At 31.2% G+C, this 8,755-nt stretch overlaps 1 long non-coding RNA gene across 1 annotated transcript; it reads left to right on the top strand.

The window, feature by feature from the left end:
* The first annotated feature begins 5,106 nt into the window (after window positions 1-5,106).
* Window positions 5,107-8,544, top strand: LOC132757229 (uncharacterized). The gene is made up of 2 exons (XR_009629420.1): window positions 5,107-7,157; window positions 7,966-8,544. It is a non-coding gene; the product is annotated as an uncharacterized LOC132757229 (long non-coding RNA).
* The last annotated feature ends 211 nt before the right edge of the window (window positions 8,545-8,755 follow it).

Here is an 8,755-nt window from a genome sequence, read left to right as displayed (position 1 = left end):
TTTTAAGTGAAACCTGGACTAATAAAACATCAAAAATAGAACTAAATGGGTATAAACTTTTTCACTCTTATAGAAAATTTCAGAATAAACGAGCCAGACGGAGCAGTGGGGGCATTTTAGCGTATGTTAAAAGCTCGATCATAAAAGGTGTTAAACTAGTCAGAAATGACATTGATTGTATTATGTGGTTGAAACTGGATAAATATTTTTTCCAGGTACCAGAAGATATCTATCTATGTTCCATATATATTGCCCCAGAAAGTTCACCTGTTCATAATCTGTATGATACTGATGTATTTAGAAAATTAGAGAATGATATAAATTGTTACGAAAATAAAGGAATGGTATATGTGTGCGGAGATACAAACTCGAGAATTGGTTCAAAATCTGACTGTATAAATTATGATATATTGTTATATGATCACGATTATTTAGCTATGGATTCATTTATTCCGCGGACGACGACTGATCGTAGTACAAACCGGTTTGGGGAACAATTACTTGATCTTTGTAAATCTACCGATATACGCATTGTAAACGGACGGTTGGATAGCGACGCGAATCTCGGGAAACCTACTTGTTATACGTATAACGGGAATAGTGTAGTGGATTATTTGTTAACAAAAGCATGCAATTTTGAAAATATTTCAGAGTTTCGTGTTCATGATTTGACCGCCCACTCAAATCACGCCCCGATTTCATTCTCGTTGAAAGTAAGGACCGTGCCAGTCGTAACGAATCCGCGTAAACGCACGATTTATAAATGGAATCCCGAATATAGGACGGAATTTGTAAACGATATTTCGCGAGACATAGAAATGCTTTGTCAAAACTTAAATGAATCCAAGCAAAATAACCAGGATCCAGACGAAATGGTTAATATTTTTACAACATATTTATCTGAAACATGTAATGCGTATTTTGAAACTTGTTGTAAGGCAACTGTTAACGCATGTTTCAGCGATAATAAAACGAATAAATGGTTCGATGAAAGCTGTAAACAAAAGTATACTGTATATAAAAATGCTGTATTAAAATTTAATGCTAACAAATCGGTAGAAAATAGAGAATTATTATATTTAAAAAAGAAGGATTATAAATATCATTGTAGAAAAGTAAAACGGAACTTTGACAGAAAACAAGCTGCAAAAATGAATGAATTGAGAAACAAAAAGCCAAAAGAATTTTGGAGGATGTTTCGTCAAAGTAAATCAACCCTGTCTGATGAAAACATAGATTTGGATGATTTCTATAATCATTTTAAGAATTTAGCATCTGAATTTTCTGTTGCAGAAGATGAAGAAATTGAAGATTTTTTACATATTTTTGATGAAAATGCAAACTTAAACTCTACTTTTGAGGAGCTTGATGTACCGTTTACGACTGATGAAATAAGAAAAGCTATAAGAAAACTAGGAACAAATAAAGCTAGCTCTTTTGATCACATTATGTACGAGTATTTTAAAGAAGGTATAGATATTTTAGACAAACCTTTAGAAATATTGTTCAATCATATTTTAGATACGGGTTGTTTTCCCAAATCATGGTCACAGGGAGTTGTTATACCTGTTTTTAAAAAAGGAGATTCTAGTGAACCTACTAATTATAGAGGTATAACACTAATCAGCTGTTTTGCAAAATTATTTACTGTTGTTATTAATGAGCGTTTAAAAAAGTGGGCTGATACTAATGATATACTCACTGATGCACAATTTGGTTTTAAATGTAACTACAGCACAGTAGACGCTATATTTCTCCTTCATGCTTTTATAGAACGACAATTAAAACAAAAAAAGAAATTATATTGCTGTTTTGTTGATCTTATGAAATGCTTTGATTCTATTTACAGAAATGCCTTATGGGTAAAATTGATAAAATATGGTGTGAATGGACGCTTATTTTGTGTAATAAGGTCTCTGTATGAAGATGTAAAATTATGTGTACGTCATATGGATTCCTTGTCTGATTTTTTCAAATGTGATGTTGGATTATTGCAAGGGGAGATAATTTCTCCGATACTTTTCTCATTATTCGTAAATGATATTGAGTTGTTTTTACAAAAAGATGATAGTTCTTGTTTGACTTTAGATCAACTTTCTATATACCTACTACTTTTTGCCGACGATGCAGTCATTTTCTCAGAGACGGCGCATGGGCTTCAAACTTCATTACATAATTTAAAAGACTATTGTAATAAATGGCAATTAAAAGTAAATGTTAATAAAACGAAGGTTCTTGTATTTAAAAAAGGTGGAATGACCAATGTAAATGAACATATTTATTACGACGGGGAAGAATTGGAATTTGTTTCAAGTTTTAATTACTTAGGTATTGTGTTATCTAGTGGTGGATCTTTTAAGACAGCAAGAAAAACATTAGCTGATAAAGCTCTTAAAGCTATGGGCTCATTATTTAGTATTACAAAAAGCATTGAAGTTCCTGTAAATATTATGTTAAATTTATTTGATTCATATGTTGCATCTATATTGAATTATTCTTGTGAAGTATGGGGGTTTGAAAAAGCGGAAAATATAGAACGAATACATAGAAAATTCATAAAATGGATACTCAATGCTAAAATGTCTATTGCTAATTCTGCATTATATGGTGAATTGGGTAGATACCCATTATATGTAGTTAGACAAGTTAGAATTGTTAAATATTTCCTAAAGTTGTATGTTGAAAAGGATTATAACTGTATTTTATCAAGCACAATGAACATTTTAAGATATGAAGCTGAAAATTGTAACTTTGTGAACTGGGCATCTAAAGTCCGAGATTTACTACAAAACACTGGTTTTCATGAAGTATGGATGTATCCTTCTTCGGTAAATATTAATATGTTTGTTCCTATTTTTCGTACTAGAATTATTGACATGTATATAAATAATTGGAGACAAGATATTTGTTCAAAGTCATCTTTGTTTTTATTTAAAGAATTAAAGCCGGATTTTGAAATGTCCTAACATATAAATAAAATGAAATGCCGTAGTTTAAGAAATGTTTTAGCTAAAATACGTTTATCTTCACATGACCTTCATATTGAAACTGGTAGACATAGAAATATAGATAGAAACGATAGAAAATGTACACTGTGCCAATGTAATGATATTGAAGACGAATACCATTTTATTTTAATATGTCCAATGTATGCTTTACTTAGAAATCAGTATATTCCTAGGTATTATCATAGACACCCGAGTATGCTCAAACTCACACAGTTGTTGAATTCTACAAATGTAAAGGTCTTAAACAAATTGGCTCTGTTGTGCAGAAATGCTTTTAAATTAAGAACAAATGAATTAAATTCTTTGTAATGATCTGATGAAATATGTAAAGTTGTTTGCATGATTATAATATGATATTTACATTATTACTATGTGCATGTAAAATTTGTTGTATGTAACGATGAACTGTAAATGTTCAAGTTAGATTCAAATAAAATTTCTGTTCTGTTCTGTTCTATAACAGAGGTCAGCCAGTTGCACCTGGTAAGATATGTTTTACTTTAAATTACTTAAAATAAATGTAATGAAATGTATGAATTAAATAATTGAAAATAATTGAAATTTGTGTTTTGTATTTCATGTATTTATAATTTTTTTTTTCATTTTATAGGTTTCATTTACACATCATCAAAATAGATATTGAACTCCTAGTCAGAGTTGGTCGTATATTCAATCCAAACCATACTCTACATATATTTTGCATTTAACTCTGCTTTTCTCTTTAAGATAATAATCTTAAAAGCTAAATGTGCAATTTGTCAAAAATAAATAAAATTGGTGTGTAATGTATGTTAAAGAATGAATAATTATGTTGATAGTATTTCGTATCAGACATAACAAATTGTAGGACATTTGCCTTCCGGACAGTTGCCACGGACGTTTGTCCGTGACGACTTGTCACTTATCTCGTGTATAAATTTTATTTATGTTATTTAACAATGCAAACGATATATTTATTTATGGATGTTTTTTGTTTTCATAAATTTACGTGTGAAGTTTTTGTGTATTTAAGCACAATGGAATTTCGACTATTTGACAGTAGGCGATGAATTTAGGTAATAAACAACTCAACAATTAAATATTTTAACATTTTTAAAACAGGGGGAGGCAATTGACCGCCAATTCCAAAGATATGAGGGGCAAAATGTCAGCCACTGCAAAAAGGGGGAAAACGCCCGAGGGGGCAACTGTTTGAGGGGCAAATATCCAGCAGACCACAAAAGACATGATCCGAAACGATATTAAAAATAGCAGATTATAAAGTGTTTTAGAATAAAATATGATCGTTCATCATATGAATTTTTATACTAAATCACTTACAATTTTATTAACATTTCTTTTTCAAGATTTTTTAATAATATCCGAACAATACATTTTTATTGTTTTTATTGATATTTTAAATGTGCCCATTGTAGACCAAGCCACTTTAAGTACTTGTATATGCATGTCCTAACTTTGATGTGCTATACATTATTTTTATTCAAAGATTTAATAAAGGGATATTGAAATAATTGCTAAGTGTACTCAATAAACATTATCTTGTTGAAAAATGTATCCAGATTATTTAAGTCAGGAATATTATGACAATCATTTACATTTCATTTTCATTTTTAACGTTCGATTGCATTTCATGTTTTCTTTGTCTGCGCATAGGTAGGTCTATTTTTTCACGTGATTTTCATGACTGGGTCTGTCTCACTAGAAAAGACCTGTGCACGTGCAAAAGATAGACCTCATAACGGACTTTCTTTTGTTTAAACAGGTCTATCCGAAAAATATAGACCTGTCACAAACAATAGAGGAGGTGTATAATGAAGCGATCGAGCCACCCTAATCATATAACATATTAAATCATTTCAGGTGATGAACAACTATCACCCATCAAAGTAATTGTAATGTGAAGTGGGAAATAGCTTAACTTAGCGGAAAAACAAGGTGCAAAGTATTATTGGTTAGTTCAAAAGTTCTTTCATAGCTAAATTTCATAACGGTGCAAACCAAATAAACGGCTGTAAAGTACTGTTATCATAAGTCGACGCTTACGAATACAAATATACACTGAGCACCTTTGACATAGTTAATCGAAGTTACATCTAGATGTAACACTTTAAATTTTAAACAAACCTGCTTATATAGAGAGTACAACTTCCACTCTTTCATATTTGTTTTAATTACTATTAAAGGATGTTTGATTACTCGAGTTATCATTTATTATGTTTATGCCATTGTTTGTTTATAAAGTTATAGTACAATTAATCAATATGAAAAATAGTATATTAATTTTACTAAATGAAAAAACATTATTATTCAATTTACTGTACAAAATTGCATGGCCTATATAAAAATCTGGAAACAAAGTGATCCCTCGGAAGTATTAATCATGAAAATTGCAGACTCGGTTTGATAGAGTCTGTACATGAGGGATAAGGAATAAGTGCAACATCTCTCACGCCCTCTAGCACCGGCTTGTCTAAAAAAAACTTTGAAGTTTGCATAAATGTTTTTAAAAATTAAAAGTTCAAACACTTACCCTGCGTAATCTATGTTATCGTTCACGTGGTGCACTTCTGGATCAGCGGAATTTCTCATATATTTTCTTCCGATTCTCAATTTTGTGATCCATGTGGGGTTATTACCCGTGCATTTGTTAGAAATAAAAATATTACTAATTAGAAGCAAAATAGGTCTTATCTTACAAGACATTCCATTTTATCGGTACAACTTTGCAATACTAAATTTTAACTAATAATTGCAATTTTCAAACTATACTTTATATCAAAACTTATGTATAACAAAAATGGCTACAATGTCTACTAAGATGATTTTCGACAGTCTGAAAATGTCTTGTTAAGTATTCCTCCCCATTTTTATATCGTTATGCTTTAAATATTATTCTAAACTAGCATAAGACGTAGAAGTGTGATTTTTACAACACGGAAGAACTTTCCTAAATACACGTGCTCAGGGTTTAAGACTTGTTTATTATCCGAAAATTACCTTTATTTTTATTTCTTTGAAAAAACATAATAATTATGTAATGTGACTTTCATTCTTCTATTTCTGGAAAATACTAATTGTAAGCTAAGTTTCATATTACAGTAAATTTGAACAACCTTGTTCTGATTTATGGCGCAATTCTTAGTGTAAAATGCGTATATAATGCCTTTCAGTATATAAATATTGCAATTGAAAAACAGATATATACAACATAGAACTATGTTAAGCTGGTTTATTTTTCATTAAGGTGATGAACAAAATAATGTAGTAATTTTGTATGCTTATTTACGAATGATTATTTTCTCCGATAATTCAAATCAACTACTTATCAAGCTTACTTACTACTTAATCGCGGCTGTCAAATATGGTGTTTTCTGATATACAATGTCTTATGCAATAACACCGTGTAAACCACTTGCCCCTCACCGCTGTGGGTTCGAATCCCGACAGGGACTTTGGATTCTTTCATGTGAGGAAGCTATCCAGCTAGCTTATGGAATGTCGGTGGTTCTACTCAAGTGCCCGTTCGTGCCTGAAATAATGCACGGAAGGGCACCTGAGGTCTTCCTCCACCAGTAAAGCTTGAACGTCGCGATATGACCTATACTCTGTCGATGTGACGTAAAACCCAAAACAAAACAAAAAACAAAACAAAAATGTTGGAAATCCTGTCAGGTATCCGCCATTTATTGCACAATTCTGCGTTACTTATTGCACGAATCATTTTCACATTCCGGCGTTACTGGATATACTCGGTGAATAACGTGATCGAACATCAAAACCATTCAAGATTCTTTTTAATCAAATTAACACAAAGGATCATAATTGCATAAAACCGCTTTTTTAGATATTTCAGGGAATATTAAAAAGTTAACCGTGGGAAACTATTCTAAATATATATAGATAAATGATGTAATAAATCTTTTTTTAGTTAATTTTTCGAAAATCATAATCACATGACAATAACCTAGACAATATATAAACCACTTCATGCAGATCCTGCGGACACAGGCAATTAACAACTCCAAAGAGGTAGATCTAGTAGTTTTACATTAAGAAACGCTGTTTGAGGGTTAAATTGTGTGTTCCTTGACTACTATATAAATCCATATTTATCATTGAAGGATTTAAATCGACGTGTAAAATTACAAGGTGAGGCGCGATGTTATTTTTTAATAGAACTGGTTGTTTTGAAGTTATTTTTGAGAAATGAATTCATGTACACAGTTTGATAAATATATTGATTAACTTTTTATTTTGATTTGCATACTCGGTTCTGCATCAAAAGCTTTAATTAAGATTTTTAAACGCCCAAAATAATTTAAGTGTTTATTGTTTTTCACTTTGTTTTTATTGAATGAATTTACTTCATATTATACCAGAACATTCTTTAGGATAAGATCTTTATGTATATCAAACTCAAATTGACTTTGTATTTAACATTGACCTAGAAGGTTTTAATTTATTATTGAATTCCGACTGATTTTTGCTGAAATTGACTATAACTCGGTAATTTATAAATGGATTATCTTCGTCCTTTTCCAAAAAACATTTTTGACAAGACATGCTCAGTCGAGCGTGGCCCTCACCCGGCGTTGCTCTTGTTCTTTGATATTAAGACAATGCTTGTTGTTTGCTTCGATAAATAGCAAGGTTTCTAAACAAATCGTTTATCTTAAATGCTACTATCAACTGGACTAAGATTCTTTTCCTAGGATTTAAGTTTTGAACAAAAAGACGCAGTTCTAGGGAACTTTGCGTTTATTTATCTTTTTTGGGTTGTTTGTGATGTTGTTGTTGGTGGTTTTGTTTGTATGCGTGCGTGCATGCGTGCTTGCCTGCGTGTGTGTATTTCTTTGAAAACAAAATTATTGATTTGCCATGAAAATAATTTTAAAACGATAACCCGAGTGCCATTTGATTATCATAATACTAAATTGCATGTTTTTTTTATTGCCAGGTTATTCGTGTCAAGCAGCAGTTCATCTGTATCTACAGAACAAAATGACAGACAAAAGTTTACAAGGTATGACTGGACAGCCACTACCTAACCATATGAAAGCAAACGAAGCATTACAACGCGGCGTCGCTGGTCAATACAAAGTATCTGCTGACTATCAAGGCAAACCACAGAATGCTATAGCAGAAAAGATTTTTCAAGGTCCTCCTCCCAAGAACATTACACAGGTTTATAAACACACTGGAAATCCACCTGATTTTCAAACAGTAGCTGAAAAGTTTAAAAAACCATAATTTTTTTGACTGCTGAGTCAGACATAAAACAAAGATTATGCAAATAATTTTATTTTACTATTTGAAACTGAAAGAGCTTTGGTGCTGGTTGATGCTAATATTGATAAAATACCTAGGTTTTCATTTTCATAGCATTTTTCTGTTTTTTATTTGGCGAGTTTTAAGACTATTTTATTCGTTCAGATTTTTAGACTTATATTTGAAATATTTTCTTACTGTGTAGATCTCCTTTGAATTGTTCAAATGTTGTACTCAATAAAACATACTATTAAAGCATTTCTCAAGATATGTTTGTCTGTCAAGGAATATCGAGAACAAGTCCACAATTATCATATGTTTCGTTATGTTGAATGTTAATCCCGGAGAGATGCTTATCTGACACTGCCGAAGCGAAATTTCTCAGTGAAAATGCACCACAGATACTAAGTGTAGTGGTTATTTGCGATCACTGCTGATTTAGATTCCACGTATTTTTGTTGTTGTTGTATAGACTATTT

This window comes from Ruditapes philippinarum, unplaced genomic scaffold (genome assembly GCF_026571515.1).
Source record: "Ruditapes philippinarum isolate M1 unplaced genomic scaffold, ASM2657151v2 ctg8261_1_1_1_1, whole genome shotgun sequence".
Lineage (NCBI taxonomy): Eukaryota > Metazoa > Mollusca > Bivalvia > Venerida > Veneridae > Ruditapes > Ruditapes philippinarum.
Note: the sequence above shows the minus strand (reverse complement) of the source record. Positions and strands in the feature narration are given on the sequence as shown.